Genomic DNA, 23,015 nt, shown 5'->3' with positions numbered 1-23,015 from the left:
AGTAAGTTGTTTTTTATATTAATGTTATTTCCGTGATTCCTGTTTAATGACTACTCTTCAGTTCATATGACTCTAATTAGCAGTTTACCAACATGCGTGGAGCGGCCAAATAATAACCTTGCCCTTTTCTCTCACCCTCTCAAATTATAGTGAAAAAAGGACACTAAGTCAAATAATCCTAAAAAAAAATCCTGGAAAAAGTACCGCAGATAATGTTTGCCGAGAACCAGCAAATATGTCCAAACACGATTTTTTTATAAAAATTAGTTTCAATATTTAGGGCACTTGCTCTTGTTTTTAGGGCGCTTCACCATAATTTCAAGAAATACCGCCTTTGATACTTAAAATATTTTTTCATATGTTAAGGGTATTTACCTTTGAAAAAAGAAAAATCGCCCTAGACTTAAGAAAATTAACCCTAGATCTAAGAAAAATCGCCCTAAATGTAAGACCAATACATGCCTATTTTTAGAAAATTTTGCCCTTGTTTTGTTACCCAGTCGCCATTGACCCCCGTTTTAGGGCGATTTTCCTTGTTTTTAGGGCGATTTTACAGTAAAATTTATATGAGTGTAAAACTCCTTCTTAAACCCCTTCTAAAACTCCTTCTTGAACCCCTTCTCCCACTCCCATCCACTTCAATGCCCCCATTAAATTATCACCAAGGATTTTAATGGCTAGTGATCTCGTTCTCGTACAACAAAGACCAACAGCATCTGTAACTCTGGTTATTACCCCCCACCATTTTTCCAGCCCCTTTTGTTGATTAAAGTTTGAGGTTTCACGCTAATTAGATGGCACGCAGGCGCATGACACAAAACGCCGCTGATGGCGGGAAAAATCTAGAAAAAGGGGGGGAAAAGTTGGAAAAAAGGGGGAAAACAGCAAGTATGTATGCGTGTACAAGGGAGCTGCAATTGCGGCTTTGATTATTAAGCATAGTGTTGAGGTTGCTCGTTTTTCTGTTGTTTTTGTTGACTTGGCCCAGGCCTAAGTAACACGATTTTTCTTCATTATTATTTCTTGGCACGCGATCTGACAAGTAGACGAGTTGGTGTTGGTGCTTCGATCCACTGCGAGAAATGATTTATAATCTGAAGTACTGCTTCAAAATAATATTTAAAAACTCAAGAGCAATCCCATTCTGACTGACTGAACTTGCGAAACGTAATTTTTTTCAGTGCCCCTCTACAGGCATGGATGTTTTTGTTTTTGTTTTTGCCGGACTTTGAGCTAGTCAAGCAAGCTGTCGCCATCGCCTTCGGATGTCGTGTTATGCGATTTACATCGAGTGTTGTTTTCTGGGGAGAGCTTTCCACTCGACTACCCCCCTCCTCACCCAAACCCCCCGCCCCACCCGATGTATAACAATGTGTATATCTATGCATTTAGAAATTATAGTTGATGGCTTACTTGCAATTAGCGACGTATGCTGCCGCTGCTGCTGATGTGCCTGATATGCCGTCGATTATACTGTCGATTCTCCCCGTAGCGATCTGCAAAGCAAACAAACAAATGGAGAAACAAACATTTATTGCCGGTCGAGCTCAATTATCGTTAATTAATCCATTCATCGTAAAAAGGTCGCTATCAAGTGAACCGATGAATCAGTGTTGCACCACTTACCGATCACACACGCCTTTGCTAACCAGTAGCTGATTTAAAGCTAATGGTTTTCTATAAACGCAACTATAATCATCAGTGAGTCAAACCGCAATAGTTGGGTAAAAAATGTAGTTCATGAATTCGTAGCAATGATAATACTTGAGAGTCAATAAGGGAAGCTAACTAACGTCTTTAAACATAAGTCTAATGGTACATAGAAAGACAAGTTTTGAAACTATATGACTTCCGTCCCTGAATAGTAATCAGCAGTTGATTACAATTCCTTGGTTTACATTATCAATTTGATAAGTAATGGATTTCGAAATAGGCGAGTAATGTCATAAAAAGTTATTTCTTAGCACATATTACCTATCTTAGCATTTACAGTTACGTTCTTTTTAACTGATATCAACTAAAATTGTAAAGATTTTGGTAATTACCCCAAATAGTCAATGAAAAACACCTGCGCTTGCCGATAAGGCTGCTTTTATAGCTACCTCTAACGATCTAGCAACTTGCGCACTTATCAGGAAGCCGCGCAGCAGATATGGATTAGATAAGGGTCTAAGCTAATTTCCTTATCTGCTTTTGTGTGCGGCGTTTGGATTTTTCCACAAGGCTTTGAGAACTAGGAACTAACGCAAATAGATCTAGTCGAAAATAACCGAAAATAATGTGGGCAAATACAGGTAGTTAATTTTAATAGCTCGTCTAGAGATTCCCACGAATTCACCCCTGATTCGGACTGGTAATCGCTGCTTATTTTTGAGCTAAGACAGACAGCCCTGCAATCTTATCTTTCGCCTATTTACGACTACGGGTCTTATCAGGGGTTCTATCTACTCACTCTCTGTTCGTCACGTGAAAGGTGGAAAAATCGGCGAGGCAAAAAGAAAATAAGTAAACATGGGAAAGGAGAAAAATCAAAAATCTCGGGCATATACCAAATGCGCGGCCCCAAAAAAAATATATACACATATAGATATACAAAAGTGAGGAGTGGGGAGTGGGCAGACACTACATTTTCTGCTCCAAATACGCTTTTCACAATTTTCGCACACACACCAGGGAGAGACTTTTCATTTTACTTTTGCCACACGCGTCGTATGCGCAATGTTTGCATATGTATGTATGAATCTATGCATGTATGAGTTGGCCCAGTCAGTCATTCAGTCAAGTGAGCCACGGGTTTTTGTTTATTATGTTTAAAAAAGTGAAAATTGCATTTTGCCATTTTTTTCTTGTGCTGTGTTTGTTTTCCTTTTTGTGTTTCTAATGCAGCTGAAAATTAATTCAAAATTTCATGGCGCAGTGGGCGATAGAGGGTTAACTATGAGTGCTTTCACAGCTGGCAGCATATGTCCAGCGCAGTGAGAATATGTGAATCGGAATCGCATTCAGACAGTAAAATTTTTGAAAAATAAAACATAAATATCTCGTTAGCTGTTAACTGGTAGATTCTTGCCCAAAAATACGAAGTCAATTTGTCCGTTCACGAACCCATTTCAAAAACAGAAAACTACGTCTATCCCCAAGAAAAGTGTTTTTCAAAATTGTATAGAAATTCAAAGGGTTGCAGCTATAAAAACATGAATATCATCATTTTTTGTGTTTATTATTTCACTCATTTCCACTCCATTTCCCTATCCGGCACATTTCCAATAATTTCCATTCCGTCCAGGAACCCCGGTCAAAAATAGGAATCTATATCCGTCCCCAAAGAAATTTTGTTTCCCTTTTAAATGAACTATATGAAATGTTATTTTGGTTCTCAATCCAAGTCCTTGAAACATCAATACCATCATGTTTTATGCCTATTATTTCTCCATTTCCACTCCATTTTCATATCCTGCACATTTCAAATCATTTCCATTCCATTTCATTCGCCGATTTCCGACATTTCATTTCATTTCGTGCAATTGAACTCATTATCATCTCGTGGAAGCGATTGTTATAAAACTTTTGATACCTATCATAGCACAGAAAAAGCCCGAAAATTCCACATCGAGGGGAGGGTATTTCTAAAATTCGGCGCTGAAAAATGAAAGTTTTGCGTTAATTTCAAATGTTTATTAACGCGATTATCCAGCATTAAATGTTCGTTTGGATTGCCCGCGTTGTTGTTGGCGGTTGTTGGTTTTGCGGTTGGCATTTGAAATGTGTTTTCAGTGTTGTCGATTATTTGGAAAACGGTTGAAAGCGATGACATCTAATCAATTTGCGCCGCCAGTCCCGTTTCCCCCGCCTTTTTCCCATGGTTCGCTGCGTTTGCTTGACGGCTGCAGTTTTAATTAAGTGTTTAATTAATGATGAGGCTCTCAAAATGGAAAAGGGGTGGGCGGTAGGGGTGCGGCCCCGGCAATTGAAACTGCAATTGCCATTAGAAGAGGCAAATGGCATTGGATTGGGAGCGAACGCAATTAAACCATGCGAGTTGGCGCTTTAATTTCAAGAAAACAAGGCAAAGGGCTGCTAAATTTATTGTGATGGGAAATGCGGAACCATTGTAATATTATTTTAAATTAGAATATGTTTATTCTGAAAGCCCCCTGAACAAATTATAAAATACTCAAACAATCAGGCAACAATTTGCCACAGTATTATGCAGGCAATGTATAGGGAAGAATTTACAAGTTGCATTACCATACTATATAGCTGTTTCATAAAAGTATATAAATACACTGCCGCTTGTAGAATGCCGTTGATTTGATCAAAGTGAGGGGTTATTTATATAATAGTTAAACAAATCTTTGGGCATAGAGATCCATCAATTAGCCCCTATATTACGCCCAAATCTTTATTCCCTTCCTGAAACTCAATAAACGGAGGCGGCAAATCACTTCACTTATGCAATTTCAAACCCGCACCCCTACGAATTTTCCCTGGGGAAGGGTCTAAAAACACAGTTTTTGGGCCGGGAAATACACAAAAAAAAATAACAAAACGCAATCGCAGGCTGTTTATCTTTAGTCCTTCCGTTATGAGGGTCGCTCGGGGAAAACGGGGAAACTCGGGGAAAATGGTCCTGACCTTGCCTGACCACCACCCACGCACTTGTGTCTGTGGACCCAAACATTTTCAGGCATTTTCATTTGCATTTTCAATAATAATTCGTTGGCCATGACTTTGCAAGGGGTTTGGGGCGTTGGGATTTTCTTTTTTGTGTGTCCCTCATCGCCAAACATTTATTTATTATAGCCTTCGTAATCGTTTACGGCAGACGCAACCAAAGCAACGAAATTATTCAATAGTGCAAAATTTCGGCGGAGGGAAATCGTAAGGCGTTGGGCGGTGGGCGTGCCCAGTAAATGGTAAAGGGAATTGTTATAAATTGTCTTGAAAAGGTTTGAGAAGGTTTTCATACCAGACAGATATTCTGTTATTTGCTGTCGCATTTCCTTTTCGGGTTTTTTTGCTTAGCAAAAAAACGAAAAAAAGACGAGTATCTTTGAGATATTGTATCTGGTCGTCCTGGATGTGTAAGCGATTTGCTTGGAATGGTTCATATAAGTATATCCGCAAAAAGGGTGGCAGAAAACAAAGGCGTTTTCCGACTCATGATGTAAATGTTATGGCAAAGACTCAAACTGGCTGGCTATTTGCCTTTGGGTTATTTGTAATACAGTCCATAGTTTTCCCCCGCCCGATTGGGGTCAAATTAGAACGGTTCCAGTGGGCTTTCCACGAGTGGGCGGGCAGCCAGTCAATCAGCTTCAGGTTTTCACTGCAAGTTTAGGGAGCCCGCAACGAGAACCAGTTCGAAAAACGGAAACCCAACCTGATGGATGCCAATACTCCCAGTCGGGAAACCAGTTTTTCCGGGGGCGTGGCGCAAACAAATGACCAACGCAAACCAACATTTCCAAGGCGATTTATCATGGCCAGAATTCCGAATTCAGAATCCAAATCCCCCCAAATCTTGTATCGCAAGTCAGGCAAATCCTCCAGAAATCTCAATCTATTAAATCCCAAATCCTGCGTCCCAGCTGATTTCAGTCCGACAATCGCTGACAAAAGTGTCCAAATGCAAATTATTCATAAGCAGAGCAAATAAACAGCTTGGTTTTGCACGACAAAAAACCGAAATTAATGTTAAGAGCGTGTCTGCACGGGGAAAAATAATGTTTGCTGAGACGATACACGTTATAAGCACCCATAAAATTACCTAAGGTAACCAATATTAGCTGAGGCGAAATTTTAAACTTGGTTTCTTTTCGGTTTAGGAGAGTTTTCATCTTAGATTTGACACAATATGTGCCTTGCTAATCGAGCCATATTTTTTGTCTGTGCAGAATTGGGTTCCAATGTCCCCTGTTGACCATAGCTAAACCGAAAGCCAAAAACCGAAAACCAAAACCCAAAACCCGGAGACCCAACCGCAGCAGACAGACCAATCTGAATCCGAGTCGGAACCTGAATCTGAATCTGAATCGGAGTCCCAATCCCTCCACTTGACGCCTGCGGTTTAACCCCTTTCCCCGCTGATAAGCTGCTTAACTGTTTGTGCTGCACAAATATGTTAAGGGGCGGCGGATTGAGAGGGGGTGTGGCGGCGACTTTGTGGACAGAGGGGAGCAAACGCAGGTGAAAACGTCAGAAGTTGCAGAAACGGGAGTAAAGGAGCGTTTTTAATGTTTAGACAGCTTACAAATAATGGGATTTCAAATATAAATAACGCACATGGATATGGAGTTTAAGTATTTTTCAGTGGGTACAGATCAGAGGTTGGCACATAATACCATAAACATTTGTGTGTGTGCAGACCAGCGGTAATTTCAGGTATCTAAGGCTTAAAAAATGTTTCAGCCTGTCATGAATAAGATCCAATTAAAATATTATAATATTTTCCATTGATTTTCGTTATTTCCACTAAGCTATCCATCGAATCGAGGATCGTTTTTTCAATTGGCTTTTCCCTTTTGGCTGGCCTCCAAGTGGAAATTGCAACCTCCAGCGAAAATTGCATTTGCGGGAAGCCTTTGCCTTTGCCGCGACCTATCTCAATTTCCCCTGTTGTTCCGCCCAAAATGCAAAGGTGGGAGGGCTTGTCACTTTTGACATTTCTCGCCGGGCCTTTTAACGCTGTTAGCTCCCCTCTGGGGGAGTTCTCCGAACCCATAAAATGAAAAGCGAAAAAAAAACTGAAAACTGAAAACCGAAAACTTGGAGCGGCCTCAAAAAACATGCACCCAAAATTGAGGAGGGGGATCGGGAGTGCCATTGTGGTTTGGTTGGGCAATAAATCTACCGTCTTTGTCTTGCAGCAGCTGTACAAAGGAGCCAAGGATACAACGGGGGTCAAAGTGGGGAAAAGCGGGGGGAAAAATGGGAAAAACTGCGCCTGTTGCGGTCGCAATTTTCTGTTTACATTTTGCATTTTGGCCAAAATTCGAACTGACAACTGGCTGCCTCCAATTGTGACTGCAAATTAAACGTTTTCGGGGATTGGCAGCTGCGGGAAAAACCCTCAATCCTCCACGCCACTGTTATTTGCATTGAAAAGTAAAAGTTTCTCAATATTGTTCGCTCTTTTATGACTTAAAAACCTATATAGCTATCTATCATGGCGGCGCTCTCGAGATGAAGATGGAAATGGAAATGAAAATGAAGTTGCCTTGTGCAACTTTCCCCCTTCTAGCCCCCAAAAACCAAAAAAAAAAAAAAACAATGAGCGATATGGCGGGCAGATAAACGAAACGAAAAGAAGCGAAATGAAACGAAGTCATCGCTTTCGTGCCTGAAAATTAGAGCTCGAGCTTGAGATGAATTTCCACATATAGGCAAAAATATATAAAATAGACTTTATACACCCGAGCGTCGTATAAATTATGGCAAATGAGTAGAAGTGCCCGGCTTGAGTTGGACGACTGCAAGATACCCATTGTACGTCTTTGTTAACTGCGATAAGAATTATATGAAAAGACAACCTGGCAGTTTATTAGTTGCTACCGAGAAAAAGATAGCAACCCAGCTCCCAAATGAAAAAATGATTCATTTTTTGTTTAGTTGAATAACATCAGACCCCTTTCATACCTGCTAAATGATTTTTAACATTTCCATACATTCGGTTGGGGGAGATTGGTTTATGGGTCGCTGACCATTGGCCCCTGGGCCATATGCACATACATACATGCAGGCATACATGTGGCAATTAAGTCGGGGCAAATAGCATATAAAAGAAAACTTGGGCCGCACTCTTAACTTGGCGAACATACAACAAATACATCCGGATCATGTTCGGCCAGATTTGCACATATCGGTTGGTTGACTCGGGTCAGGGCTGTCTAATTGAGCAATTGTCTATGTTTTGGTCCAACTGGAAACCGACTGGGAACGTGGCATGCGAATTGGTGAGCGTCATGCGAGTTGCAAAGCCACGGCTCAATAAGTCCGATCTCGGGGGGATCCCGCCGTGATAATGACTTTCCGCTGCACTTGAGATCATCTCGTTGATCCAGCTGATCACTGGCCGTCTTCGATCTTCACAAGATGCACTGCAGACGAGGAAAGTGGTCAGAGAGTCGATCAACAGCGGAAAGTGGATGGATCGATCTCGAGATCATGGGATAATCACTTTAAAATACATATGTTTGGGAACACATTAGGGATATTTGCCTATCACTTATCATTTAGTGATCAGTGATTCATAAGTGTGATGATAGCTGAGAAATACTTTAAAAAGTAATAATCGGCGACCATTTATGTATTGTCTTATTACCGGATTTCCATTTACTGTTAAATGCGAAGAGCGATCTAGAGATCCCCTGGGATGATCACTTGAAAATATTTATGTTATTTTCATTATGTTATGATGTGATAGCTCAGAAACAACTGAAAAATAGTAATCGATGAATGCGATCCTCGGGACTTTCGGGTATAGGGATACAACAATCGATCCATTTATGGATTCTCCTATTAGCCCTCTATTTACGGTTAAATGCGAGACGATTGCATAAGTCTAATGAACCCACACTCCAATCAAGCAACTATGACTCGACAATTTTATCGATCGTCGGATGGGATCGGCCGCCACTGGGAACCTCTGCTAAAAAACAACTGGGATCCACCCGCAGTTTCACTTTGTTTGTATTTTTTTCGCCTGGTGGGGGAGATACGAAAATCATGAAATTTTATAACCGTCCATCGATGGCAATGCAATTTTCACTCGTAGCAAAACGCGGCGAACAGACGACCTACATGGGTGCGGTATTTGAGGGGTCCGAAAAAGAAGACGGGTCTCTGTATTTTTCTTTTCCGAAGAAGCTACAATCGAGCCAAAAGAGGCGAGCACAAAGAGCGCTTCAAACGGATGCGCCTCAATGCACACAGACCGAGCCCCCTGCCCCCTTCCCCTTCTCATCGCATCCACCGCCTCCGCCACATTTTGGTTGCAGTGTAATAAGTCTACCATGGTCCCCATCGACTGCCTCAATTTCGCTCCGCGCTTTGTCAATATAATCTGCTTTTGCTTTCGATACTCTTTTTTACAGCAAGGGATGTATTGATTTCAGCAACAATCCGACTAGGAAAATATCAAGATCGATTAGGTAGTCACAGTTTTTGTTGATATTTACAAAGAGACTGTATCTGTAAAATTGAAATTTTATTTTATCCGATTATACTCTTGAATATGCTTTGAAATCCAAAAAGAGAGAATTACAATTTGATTAATCACTTTTTAAATTATTTTGGTGTAAGAAACAACTTTCTAACCTTGGTAACTTGTAGTATTTTAAAATATAATCAACTTGAGTAACTGCAAATTTACTAATTTGTCTTTCGGGTAAGGGAAAGGGTATTTCAAGTTAGGAGCTACAAACCCATGGTGGTCCCTCCTAGTTTTGTTGCACCCACTTCCTTTCAGGCTGCATTTACTCCCCAGGGGACAGCGGGCCGAAAAGAGGAGGCATTTTTCAGGCGATGACAAATTTCGAGCCGAAAACAAAGCAGAAAAACCGACAGCAAAAAGTAAAGAGAAAATAAGGCGGCGAAACATCAGCTTCATCGGCATAGCGTCATCGACGGGGGCGAAAGTATGCGCAATAATCGAAAAAACGTCGATGAGCTTAGTGGGGGAAGCTCGGAGTGCAGGGGGGACAGCCTCTTGCTCTCTGCCTGGGAAATTGAAAGCAACTATGGAAAAAAGGGAGCAAAAAATGAAAATATTTTGAATATTTCCACGTGCATTTGCATAAACGGGGGCGGGGCGAAAAGCCGGGGGTGGACTTTTAAGCGTTGACAAGCCCCGGGCTCCCTGCACTTCAATCTAAAGCCCAAGCTGAAGTCGTAGTCCAAAATGCAGAGCTGCAGCCACAGCAGCAAAAAGCTTTTTGGCAATTTGCCCTCCGTTCGCATTTTTTTGTCAAGGCAGACGGCTTTAAAAGGTGCAGTCTCGCCCTGAAAAATTGAAAATAAGGAAAAGGAATAGTCGGAGACGGAAAATATTCAACTTAATAAATGGGGAGTACGAAAAACGGAACTGCCACTGTGGAGCAAAATAAACTTAAATCTAGAAAATAACAAAAAACATTGGTTCTACTTATAGTTTAAGAATCATATATATTTTAAAATATTTTGTTCCTCTTTTTAGCCCTAACACCAAACACCACAAATGTGCCACAATTTCAGTTGCAACATCTTTTCAACTCCGTTCCCGTTCCAATTCCACAACCACAAAACCCACTGCAGCCGTGTCAGAACTAAACGGAATGGAACACGAAAAGATGCCGACACTTGGGTCAGCACTCTTCAACCCTCTTCTAAACCCCTTTTTTCCCCTTCTCCTTCCATTCCATGCCCCCAAACCGCAGGAGCAGCTCGTTTTTCTTCTGTTTTTTCAGTTCAGTTTCAGTTACCGGTTGTACAATGTGCGAGACACGGAGGAGATGATGCTCACAACAAACCTGCCCCAAGTGCCAAAGTAAACCAAACCAGAGAAACGGGAAGAGACAGCAGAAGACTGCAGAAGACGCCACAAGAAGAGACTCTTCGCGTTCGGGGTAGATCTCCTATATCTTGTATGTTACCTTAAGCTTGGGGTGTTTCTAATGGATGTTCGGGAATACCAAATATGTACATCATGTAGCTAGATAAGGTGAACAATGGAAATTATATATTAGATGAATGATTTAAGAAAATATTTTTTGTATACTTTCTTTGGATGCATCCTCGAAGCAGTTTGGCTTTTCAGTATGATGTTCGGTTATTGGGAATCACCTCTTATCGTGTTGCAGGGTATTTTGCAACTACCTCAGATCCTGGCTTCGCCGTTTTCGCATTGCCATCGTTGTTTCTCCTGCTGATGATGTGCTGCCCCATGTGGCAATGTGGCAAGAAATGTGGCATGTGGCTGGAGCCCCTTGTTTATGTGTCCACTGTATGTGTGTGTATGTGGCCACATATTGCATGTTGCCAGCTCCTCAATTGGCAACACACACTAGTGCACTGTGTGCGAGAGTGTGTGTTAGCTTGTGGCATTTCTAGGGTGAAATGTCTGCGCGTGTGGCACGCATGCGAAGATTTCTTTCTGGCTCCATTTCGGGACTATCGCATGACCCTGAAATGCAATCACAATCGCAGCTCTAAGCTCTCTCTTTCTATCTATGTTTCTATATCGCTTCATCTGATCAACTTTAAATTGGGCTTTATGACCTCAGATGCTGATGCTATAAACACAGGGATTATGAAGTATATTGTTGTTTATACAATGTAATCAAAACAATAGGGAGTCGCAAATATTCTATATATTACCTAGAATCCCAAGAATATTCCTCTCCAAGATCTTGTTCCACGGAGGCACTCATTAAACACTGCTGACACACGAACTCCCCGACATAATGATCATTCCCGGAGACTGAAAACATCATTGGGGGTTTTTGTCTTCGTGCAGAAGAAACATGCGTTGCCCCTTGTCGGCTCCTCCCCCTCTGAATACCCCCTCCTTGCTCCACGCCTCTGTGTTTGGCCGTAAGTTATTCCTACAACAGCAGGAATTTGTTTAAGGCATACACATAACACCAGGCCAACAACAACAACAAACGGCAAACAACTTAAAACCGGTTGCCTTTGCAAATTTTTTTCCTCAGCATCAACTCTTCATTTTCCTCGTTGGGATCCCCCTTCTTTCTCCTGCTGCTTCTTCTCCGGCAATTTTCAACTGTGGTTTCAACTTGAATCAATCATTGAACCGCACTTAATCAATATTTATGAATTGGATCGGATTCTTCTATCCCCACTTGGCAATTCTTTAGCAAAACGATTGCTTTCTTCTCTTGTCAGCTTTTTCTGCTTGTTCTCGAACATCTGTTTTATGGTACGATTTTACTTTTCGAATCAATCAATATTTATGAATAGAGGATTCTTCTACCTTAATCTGCATATTGCTAATCGCATTTCCCAGTTGTTGATCTATACGAAACGTTGGTTTCTTTCAACTTAAGCACACTGTCTTTAAAAAGTTACCGTTATAAATCTGGCTTCTTCTGATTACAGATGCCAACACATCGATTGCCTTAAAGTTGCTTCCGCGTCGAATGCGCTTATTAGTTTGGGACTTGCGGTCGCCACGCCCACTGGCAAGCCGCAACCTCACCTTCTTAGCCTTCTCAAGTCCGCTGGTTGACCACCTTTTGGCCTCTTGAGTTGCAATCAACTTGTTGAGAAGGAACAGAATCCGAGGGGAAAGGATTAGCGTTGTAGAACTCGAGCTTTAAAGGATAATCAACCTAATGGATGGTACCTACTAATATAATGCTCCTATAGAAACCATCATTTTATAAACTTCAATTAACTTAAAATTGATATAATCATCACTTAACTTGTAATAAAATTCCATTAAGCGTAATCATAAATTCTTAGTATATTACAAGCCCGCAATCTTTGTATCTTATGGGACCACCCGCTCAACTTTCCCACCCACAACAACCGCACGGTGGCCATCATTACCATTAGCATTATCACCATTACCGCACCTGAAATCCGAGTACGAATACGAATCCGAGTCCAAATCCAAATCCCAGGCCATCAGAAGAATCCATTCCGAGGGTTACACGCGGTGCAATCTAAATGCCAAACAAGAAATCAAGGCAAAAACGAGCAGAATGAATAAAAGCCAGCGGAAAAACAAGAGTCAAATGCAAAGAATAAACAAAAGTGGAACCCCCATTTCCCGTTCCCCGGAAAACTCGCTGGTTAAACAACAATTGCAGGGCAAAAAGCATCTGAGCACACATGTGCCACCAAATTATTCACACCTCCTCCGCATTCTCCACCTCGAAGTTCTCTCCGCAACTCAACCACGCCCACTCGAGACGCACACCCCCCTATAATTTTCCCTCCCCACCTCTGTTTTTTCGCTCCCATCACCAACTCCAATTTCAACTCTGAACACTGAACACCGCATTATTATTTTAATTACACAAAAAAAAAACACTCGACAACAACCACATATGCACAAACATAAAACTTCAACAGACCGGCTCAAAATATTAGGAATGGCATCTTCTGAAAATATATTTTTATCCGGATGGAGCACTTACCATCAATTATTTGTAATTATTCGATTACAGGGTACTTATATAACCTGTTATAATCAGGTCGTTAAGGAATTTAAAATTATTTACACTTTATTTTATTTTATTTATGAAATCAAAAAAAAGTAATAAATAAAATTCAAATCACATTTGAGAACCTATTTTCTTCGCCGCTGCTGTATACGGCATTTGTATATAAGTATCTGTGCATGAACACGACTTTGGAGTTTTTGGACTCGGACTCTGACGCGAAGTTGGCAAAGTGCACTTGACGACAAAAAAAAAAAAGGGCGACACAAAAGCGCCCCCAAAAACGTTAGTTTTCAGCAAGGGGAAAAAGGGGTTTAACCCTTGCAAGGAGCAAAATGCAACAGCAGCGGCACACGTGTTGCACAGATGTGGCAACAACATAAGTTGGCGAGTGGCAAACAATTACTCCGCAACTTTTTGTCGGTGAAAATCGTGGGGATGCGTTTAAAGGGAAAACTTTTTTGCAATTGATGGGTGACTATTTGAAACGACTCCTGTGTTTTCATTAATTTATTGGAGGTCAATAATAAATACATAATTTTATACCAATAAACTCCCACAGTCCCAAAAAATCTATGAAAACCCCTTAAAAAAAAACGTGCCCAACACGATATTTTACAAACTTCATTGGTGTTCGCATTTGTTACAGCGACAGAAGCTCCAGACGTCCGAAGACAACGTCTCAAGGTCTCCGACTTGGGCTTCGGCTCTAATTCCCATAGCCACAGATACAGATACAGATACAGATACAGGTTCAGATCCATAGTTAGGCAGAAGTACCAACACCAAGGGACGACGAAGAAATCTTGCCCGGCAACCGCAGAAAATCTCAAGAGATGTTACCAAGAAAACCAAAAAGATAATGGTTGGAGCTTCGAGATTTTGGTAGGTGGCAGAAATAAAGCATTTTCCTTTCGCTCGCTGATTTATTGTAAACTGCGCCTATTATTATTCGCCCCCCCCCCTCCGCTTTTCAACGCCTTTTTCTCTTTTTCGGATGCTTCATTTTCATGGCATTTCATTGTGTGTTTCTCTGTACTTTACTTTTTTTCTTGTCTTGCCTCAATTGTCTGGCATTGCATGGTTTTATTTCTTATTTCCCCCTTTTTGGCCCCTCGCCGGCCTCTTGGCTTCAAATAATTTTATATTTAGCCGCCGTTTCAGCCTCCTCATTCTCCGACTTCTTCAAGAAAAGCGGCAAAAAAAAAAAAACAAGAAGCCTAAAAAATCCGAAACGGCGAAAATTAACCAGAGGCAAGCATTTCGTGTGGCACGATGTGAGAAGTGCCGGGGTTCCGCTTCCATTTTATATATAGAATTGCAACAATGCGAACACGGCACCTCGAAGAAAGAAAAATCGGGCAAAGAAGCCAAAGATTTGCCAACATGGACGATAGTTCAAAACTGCCGATAGTTTCGATAACTCAATGATTGTCTAGATATACAATTGCGGAAATATGGTTATGGAAGGAACCTCCATTACTTCCTTGAATTTTAAATAAAGAAAAGATTTGAGTTTGATAGGGGATCGTTAATGTTAGTCGGTTAACCTAGAGAGCTGCCGATAGTTTCGATATATCAGTAATTATCTCGATATACGATTGCAAAAATATTGTCAAAAAAGGAACTATTTATTTACTTGAATTTCTGATTAAGAAAACCTTTCAGTTTAGGATAGTTAAGGTTGAACAATTACCCTATAGAAACACAAGAACAAATGCTAAATTAACCGCAAAGCCATAAACTCGATTCCTTGTGATATTAATAAAACAGACGAACAAGCATTTTTAAGCTAAAGTTTAAAGTAACTCCAAATGGGTAATTAATCTCTCAACGCTAACCACTGAATTATGTGTGCGCTTAATTGCCGAATATAGAATCTAAACACTCTTTAATCGATTACCCACTGAATGAAATTAAAAACAAGGCATTCTCTAACGATTGACGACTAAAGTAAAAGTAACCTTCGGTTAATTAGGCCTTTGTTTGTGGTGAACTGCAAGATATGAACGGCGACTGCGACAAATTAAGAGTTTCGCGGATTGCCCAATTAATCAGGCAGCGAGAAGATTTACATTCAGATGCGGATTCCGATTCCCTTTCATTCAGTGGCGACGTGAATGCGATTTCATTATTTCATTAGTCGAATCTGGAAACCTTAACGAGGGGAAAGTGCAAATTTCGCGATGCCCCGGGATCTTATTACTCTCTCTGCTGGCAAATAAAAACATTATCCACACACGCGCCCCCCGATCGACTAATTAAACAGAAAACAAAAAGCACAAAACAAACTTTGATGTATTTTTGATTTGATTTGATTATTTTCCAGCCCTACGCTCCATCCCAATTTTGGATTGATGTCTTTATAAGGCCCAAAAAATTGCCAGCAGATTTATTGGGTTTTTTCTTTGATATTCGATGTGCGTTGTTAACGCTGTGTTACAGCAGCTGTTGTTAATGAGCTTCACTGTACCCCGTTTTCCGCTTTACTCTAAATTTCATTGGAACATCTCGCATTTCAGCTACAAAAGTTCGTGACTTTTTTGTTTTTGGGCGGCAAATGGAGGGATCCATGTCATATCCGCATAATGAATTTGCATTTTAGCTACAATTTCGCAGATCCGCGAAATTTGAGGCGATTTACTTGCAACATTGGAGAGCGCAAAGAAATCGGGCTTGCAAACTCATCCAATTTGATGGATTTGATAACTATACATGTCATTTCTTCGCTATTAATCAGCAAAATCATTTTCTGCAACTTGAACCATATATCATTCAATAGATCCGATCAGTGGTATTATCTAGTATAGCAAACAATGTGATAGAGATCTAAACACCACATTACAAATAAAAGGAAATCGATCAAATAATAAAGATTTATGCTAAATATTTCAAGCACATTTTAATGATAAATGAATGATGAAAATAAATAAATTTACTAATGCCAGTTTTACTGCCAATCGGCAGTACTCAATTGGCTGAGATGCAAAAGATACAACATAGTAATGGCCAAAAAATCATAAGTGAAGACGAAAAACACATCATGTTCATTGGTAAATAAAAAATCGATTAAAGCAATGGTTAAGCCACTAGAAAATATCACCCAAAACGATGAAAACCAATAAACGGAAAAGGGGAAGTGGGGGAAGTCAATGGAGTTAGAGGGTATCATCATCATGAGAGGTGTTCGACCAAGGTTCTAATCAAAATACTGTTGTAAAATGGGAAAAGGAAAAAACCAAGAAGATGCTGGGTGAAAGGACAGTCGAAAAGCAAAACGTAACAAAACAGAGCCAAAAAAAAGAAACAACTAAATTTGTGAAACCGTTATTATCATGTCGTGTTCGCCCCATCTCCCTCTCTCTCTCCATTGATACCTCTATCTGTGTCTCTGTCTTTCGACCAGGTCGATTATGAAAGATACATTTTGTATCTGTATCTGTATCTGTATCTGAGCTTTTTGGTAGCTGTGTTTTAGCCATTTGTTTGCATCAAAAACCATCGTTTTACCATTTTGTAGTTTTTACACATTTTTCTTGCTCTTTCTTGTTCGGCGATTCGATTCGTTTGCATTAATCCAATTTGTTGTTGCCGCTGGCGTTTTGTTGTTAGTCAGTAGGTAGCTGAGTGTGTGTAGGTGTGCGTATCTATGTGCGGGTGCTAATTCAATTAACGGCATTAAACGAGGTGCCTCACTGTTATCGATATTTCAACTCAATTGCCTATCAACGGAATTACAAGCTCGAAATCGAAATCGAGTATTGAACAATCCTTAGTGGTATTTCATTGATTAAAAATTAACTATGGATTTTAAGTATAAGATGAATTTATAGGGCTTATAATCCAATTTATATTGTATAACTTCTTGCTCGCCAAGCTCGCGACTTTAACTTAATTTTTATATATTTCCCCATTAAATTAGCGCCCCGCTGCTAAGTATTAAGTGCTCCCTGGGCAGCTTAAAATTTAATATAAATATGTAGGCCTAGTCGGGTACAAAATCGCAAAACTGTAACAAAGTGGCCAGAAACGAGAGCGAAAGGCAGAGGAAAACTCGACCAAAGCAAAGTGCAATGCCAACCGCATTTTTATTTGCTTCTCATATTTTTTTCATGGCGCCCCAAGCATATTTACATACTTATAGTACAAAAAGTGTTCAAGATATGTGTGCATGCCCCACTCAGTTTCTGAGCTTTTTCACCATCTTCGTGCCTCTTTATAGCTCATTATGTCAGCCGTTTTTATGGTCACCAGACACCTCAACTATTGGAAATGACTTTTTCCATCTTTTTGCCAAACCTTTCCCTGTAAATCACCCCACAAATGGGAGCAGCAGGGGAAAAGTAGAAAACTGAACTGAAGATGACAAGAAACTATTCTCTATGTTCTACAACTTTCGATTTTACACTGGGAAGGAAAAAAACGGCAAAAAAGAGAGAGCAAGTGTGAAATGCGATCAGAACCAGAATAAATAGAGGCGTGCGAGCCCGGTTTACTACATCTATGTACATATAACCCTCTCAGGGGTCTGAATAATATTATTAATATTAATAAAAAAATATTATTATTATTTTCATAACCCATAACACTCTGAAATCGCAAAGTTGGTCCACCAAATTGTTTAACAACACTTAATAAACATATTGTTCTTGATTTTAGATTTTTAAGGAACCTCCAAAGATCATCAAGATCTGCGAATTCCAATTTTTCATTCTTCGGATTAAGTTTTATACGAATTTTTTTAAGGGCAAACAAATTTTTGGAACCACTTAGAACATTCATTTAAATATATCCCTACTTGATTTTTTACAGATTTAGATAACAATTATAGAATTCCATATATCCAACAAGAAAGGAATCCAACTTCGCCAAGCCAAAGTTATTATAACCTTGCAAGTCGTTCCCGTGGGAGCATTGTATTTTAGAAAAATAAAAACTAATTTCAGAAATTGTAAGATAATGTTCCATTTCAATTCACTACCGAAAACGAAATATAACGGTGTTTGTATTATTTTGACATTAAATATCAGATCGTTCCTATGGCAGCTATATGATAAGGACGGACAGACACATCTAGTGATATAGATATAGAATATATGAACTTTATGAGAAATCATAATACCCTCGCAAGGGTATTAAAATCTTCGACAACAAATCAACAACAATTCCAATAAACTATGGAAAACGGCTGCGACTGCGCCATCTCGCTCGCACCCACGCAAACAGGAGGCCAAAGAGAGACCATTTCACTCACCTTCTCCTTTTCGCCAGTTTTCCAGAGAGAGAGAGAGCAGCTGCCTGAAGTGATCCTCCTCTCTTCGGGGCTTCCAGTGCGTGTGCGCAACAACTACAACGAATGGAAATACTGGAAGTTGAAGCCTGTGCTGCTGCTTCTTCCTTTTCTTCTCTTTGATGCTGCTTCTTTAGTTGTTTTTGTTTCTGTCGGGAATCCGGTTTTTTTTTAAATTTCTTTCAACTTGTTTTTTCTTATTTCTCCTTTCTTATTTGCCTCTCCCCTCTATTGGTTGTTGTATTTTCCAAAATATAAAACAGCACACTTGAACACGATAAAAAAATGTAATAATTTTGGTGGTACAACAAAAAAAACGGCACTCGAAATATTATTCCCTTCTGGAATTTTTGATGTGTTATTCGATTGATCGGAGTGATAAAAAAATAATAACGCACATTCACAAACACACGCGCGTCCGAAAGAGAGGGCGATAGCAAACACGTGAAAAAGGCGAATATTCCTTACGCTTCTGTCCTTTGGGTTCGGCTAATTTGAAAACTCTTGCATTTTCGCGTTTGGCAAAATTCCCGACGGTTGAAATTCAATTCGAATAAACCCAGAATCGGCCACAACAATCGCTAATCTCGAATCGTAAATCGCCAAATCGCAGACGAAAAGCGACGCACAACCGCGCGCGATAAAAACTTTACTCCTCCTTCTCTTTTTTCTTTAAATTATAACTGTTGCTTGCCCAAAATAAATTTAAGGCTTTTGTAAAATATTTTTCGTAATATTTTTACTTCTTTCGATCCGAAAATGAATTTTTGGGACTTTATGAACAGCTCCCTGGATTCTCTGATATTTCCAACTTTTCGCGGCCGAGCTGGAAACCCAACTGTTGAAAAACACAACCCAATCCGAGCTAGCCGCCGACGCGTTGCGTGCAACATGTTGCTATCGAACTGCAAGCATCGAACTTCTGGCTTCGAACAGCGCTGAACTCGGTCCATTCAAAATGTTAAGCTCAACACTTGGCAGAGCAGCCACTGTTAGAAAAACTTTTTATCTTCAGTAAATACTTTCAGCATATTAAAAATAATTGCAAATTTTCTTTAAGAAAAAGCCTAATTTTTAGTTCTTTGTTCAAGTACTGCCATCTATTTTATATATACCTCCCAAAGTTTACTGCTCTCTACGAAATAATTAAAATACTTATCTAATCACTGGCTAAAAACTAGAAAAAAAGTTACGTTTCATTTAAATCTTTTTTTCAGTGCATTAATTTAAACAACATTTTTGCCAACTGAAGGCGTGTTTTTCTATTTCGCGGCACCGGTTTTGGTTTTCTTGCATTGCACGACCGCCGGTTCGAACTTATTTGGACAAAAACAAAGCCGAAAGGTTGCAGCCAACTGGTTCGAAAGAAACTAGTGTTGTTCCGCGCCACCCTTGGCTAGAAAACGATTTAAGCAATGTATTTATTTTTTAACATTTGATATAAAGCCTTTTTATATATAATTATTATATAATATATAATTAATTTATTCATGCTGTTGATTATAGTTGCAATAAAGGGCAAAAACAAACATTTATTACGATTTTATTTCTAAAATCGAAACAAATCTTATCCCTGACTTTAATTTAAATGAATAAATAAGTATTTCTAGTTTATCCAAGTTTTTCTGTAAGATGGGTTTAATTAAGGTGGCTGAATTTCGTGACTTACGGACTATTTTGAAACAAATACCTGCCTACAAATAAATTGAGTCCTAAGTCAGGATTTTATTTGGATAAAAATAGCCAAATAGCTAGATATTCGATGGCCAACGTGCCATCTCTAGTCCCTGACCCGTTCAAACAGTTTGTTGTTGCTCGCCCTCGCGCGTGGTTCGACGCAACCTCGTACGCCTGCGCAACGGCCGGTTTCAAGCGCAACAGTTTGATTATTGCTCGATTCGGCTCGAACAAGTTCGCTGCTGCAGGAATCTATGTTAAGTTAACATTTACTTTTGGCCACAGCAATTAATTATTGGCAAATACAAATCGAAAACAAATAGTTTAATATATATGTAATGGGTATTTGTGCATATCTGTGAAATATGACTTGAACAACAGGTGTGCGAGAGGGATGGCGGATAGTCTAAGCACGTAGCGAGCATTTTAATAAGTTCGATGGCGTGCCTTTTGCGTTTGCAGAGGGTGTTAAATTTGGTATTATGTTTTTATATCGTAATCCAGCGCCAGAATTAAAAGAATATTACTAAGCGAGCAACAGGGATAACGGAAAGTTAGTTACTATTTAAGATCAAACAGTAAATATGTATTTTTAATTTCATCATTTTTTTATATCTGCAAGGTACATATATCAACATCGGCTTGCCTTGTTTTTCCCGTTTCTTCGCCTTTTGCACTTGACTTTGAGCCACTACGCGTACTCGTTTCCATAAATGTTGCGTAATTAAGCGCGCAATGCATCCCAATTGGCATTCCAATTTGAATGCGGCTCAAACGAAACTACAACACTATGTGCCGACCTTCGAGGGAGGCCCCAAGCCCCCAGCCCCCAGCCGCAACCCCCGCCGCCAAGGTCAAGGTCGCTGGCCAAACACCAAAAATGGTTAGCTCAGTTTCGTTTGGCGCTTAGCGTTCTTTATTTTATTTTATTTTTGTTTGACCTGCTCTTCACCGAGGCACTTCAGTGTGTGAAGTGTGTTTTTGGGGTGTCATCAAGTTAAAGAGCACAAAGTGTATTTCTGGGGTATCGCTTATATTTCCGTACATCTAATTTTCTTGTCAAAACTTAACTTGTGGCACTTTCTACCTACACATCTCTTGCTCATAACTTTCAAGACCCCAAGAACCTTTTGATTCCTTGTCGTTATTCTTGTGCCGTTCTTGTTTTGCCGTCATGCTACACTCACCTCAGTTATTAAAAGAAAAGAAAAAAACAGTTTCAAATATCAAAAAGTATATGTGCAGGTAGGAATAACCCGTAACGCAGAAAAACCAACAAGTCAAAATAAAAGCGTCGAAGAGAAGAGTAAACTGCAATGCCCACCACAATGGAAATAAAAAGAATATACGCAGATATTTGAAAACCACATAACAAACAGAAGTGGAACAATACACAGTGGTTATTTGATATGATAAAAAAATATTTTTTTTTGGTCCATTCATATAGTTTTTAGGCAATAAAATAGTAAAAAATAAAGTACAAATACAACAGCTCTAAAAAACTTTACGTTGTCTATCTCATCCATTGACATTTTTTTGTAAAGAACTCTCAAGAATTCGCGTCATAATGTTGTATACCTCCGTTTTTCATTTGTACATTTTATACAATTTAGTCAATAAAATAGTAAAAAATAAACTACCAATACATCATGCTTAACAGCTTTAATAAACGTTTCGTTGTCTCTCCCATTTATTGACCATTTCTCGCAGAGTTCTCAAGAATTCGCGCCATAATGTTGTTCTGAACTTAACCCTGATTTGGAAAATGTTATGTACATTCTTCACCTATGCCAGTTACCACTGTGCGCCTAAGCAAATCGTGTTAATCACTCAACGAGTGCCGAAACGCCAAGCAAGTGCACCGAGGCGTGGCAGGGGCGTTGGGAAAAGGGGGCTAGAGAAAAGCGGCAGGGGGAGACGGAAAAGCACTGCCCACTGTCTAGATTTCCCCCGTCGAAGCGAGAAATCTAAAGGGGCTGAAAAAAGAGAGTGTCTGTTCATTGTTTGGACTTTTGCTTTCGACGCCTGAGGAAAAAGAAAAGCCACCGGGGGAATCCCCTCCGAGAATTGGTTCTCTGTTTTGCCAAGGTGCAAATTTAGGGAGATCATTAAACTGCCAATTACCTTTATGATGCTGTCTTCCCCCATCCCGCTCGCCCTTCCACCCATAAATCCTTATCTGCACTTTGCAAGCCTTTCATTGACAGTTATAATTACTTTAATGATGATTTCAGCTTCAGTTGACTTGCGGTGGAAAATGCGGAGAAATGAGAGGAAAATCGCGTGGAAATTCAAGGGATCGGATGGGGTTTGGGTGCGTTGCCTTTGTTTGTGAGCGCTTAAAATGCAATTATGCATTTCAGGACGAAAAGTGGCAGCAGGACTTTCGCTGGCCGGTTGAAAATAAATTTAATTGCAGTGCGTTGGCAAATCGAATTAAGCAGTGAAAAAAGAACAACAACAAGTGGCACCCAAAACAAAAAACCAAAAAAAAAAAAAGGATAAAAACAAAAGAGACATTTCAGAACCACCAAGCTTTTCCCCTGTGGCCTCGCCATCCAATTGAATATATTAATGCAAATTAACCCATTAATGTCTGCCAATTTCAGGCAGCAAGGGGACTTAATCCGAAAAGAGGTGGAAGAAACAAACTGACAATTATCCCAAGGGAATTCGCGCCGAGGAAATTAAAGCTGTCCCGGATATAGCATATAGTTTTATTCCATTTCAGACGGCGCATTTATTTGCGGCACATTAAATTCTAGGGATTAGTGGCTGTTTAACTCGGAAAAGTGAGCGGAGTTTTTCTTGTATTTTCCATTCAGTTCTGTAATTAGGCTTGGAAACTGAATTAGTAACTCTTTTATACAATTCTTAGGATG

The 23,015-nt window shown here is 39.9% G+C and overlaps 1 protein-coding gene across 4 annotated transcripts in view; it reads right to left on the bottom strand.

The window, feature by feature from the left end:
• Positions 1 to 19,288, bottom strand: part of LOC119557419 — a 74,412-nt gene extending 55,124 nt beyond the window's left edge. For 2 of the 4 annotated variants that reach the window (XM_037870171.1, XM_037870169.1), the window contains exons 1-2: positions 18,421 to 19,281; positions 1,414 to 1,496 (exon numbers count right to left, since the gene is read on the bottom strand). The gene's annotated coding sequence lies outside the window, so the exon portion shown is untranslated. Of the gene's footprint in view, positions 1 to 1,413; positions 1,497 to 18,420 lie in introns of all 4 variants that reach the window. The other 2 variants (XM_037870168.1, XM_037870170.1) reach the window with 2 other exon arrangements.
• Positions 19,289 to 23,015: the final 3,727 nt, after the last annotated feature.

Source organism: Drosophila subpulchrella, chromosome X (assembly GCF_014743375.2).
Source record: "Drosophila subpulchrella strain 33 F10 #4 breed RU33 chromosome X, RU_Dsub_v1.1 Primary Assembly, whole genome shotgun sequence".
In the NCBI taxonomy this organism is placed as follows: domain Eukaryota; kingdom Metazoa; phylum Arthropoda; class Insecta; order Diptera; family Drosophilidae; genus Drosophila; species Drosophila subpulchrella.
The sequence above is the reverse complement of the archived record's forward strand: the minus strand, read 5'-3'. Positions and strand labels throughout refer to the sequence as shown.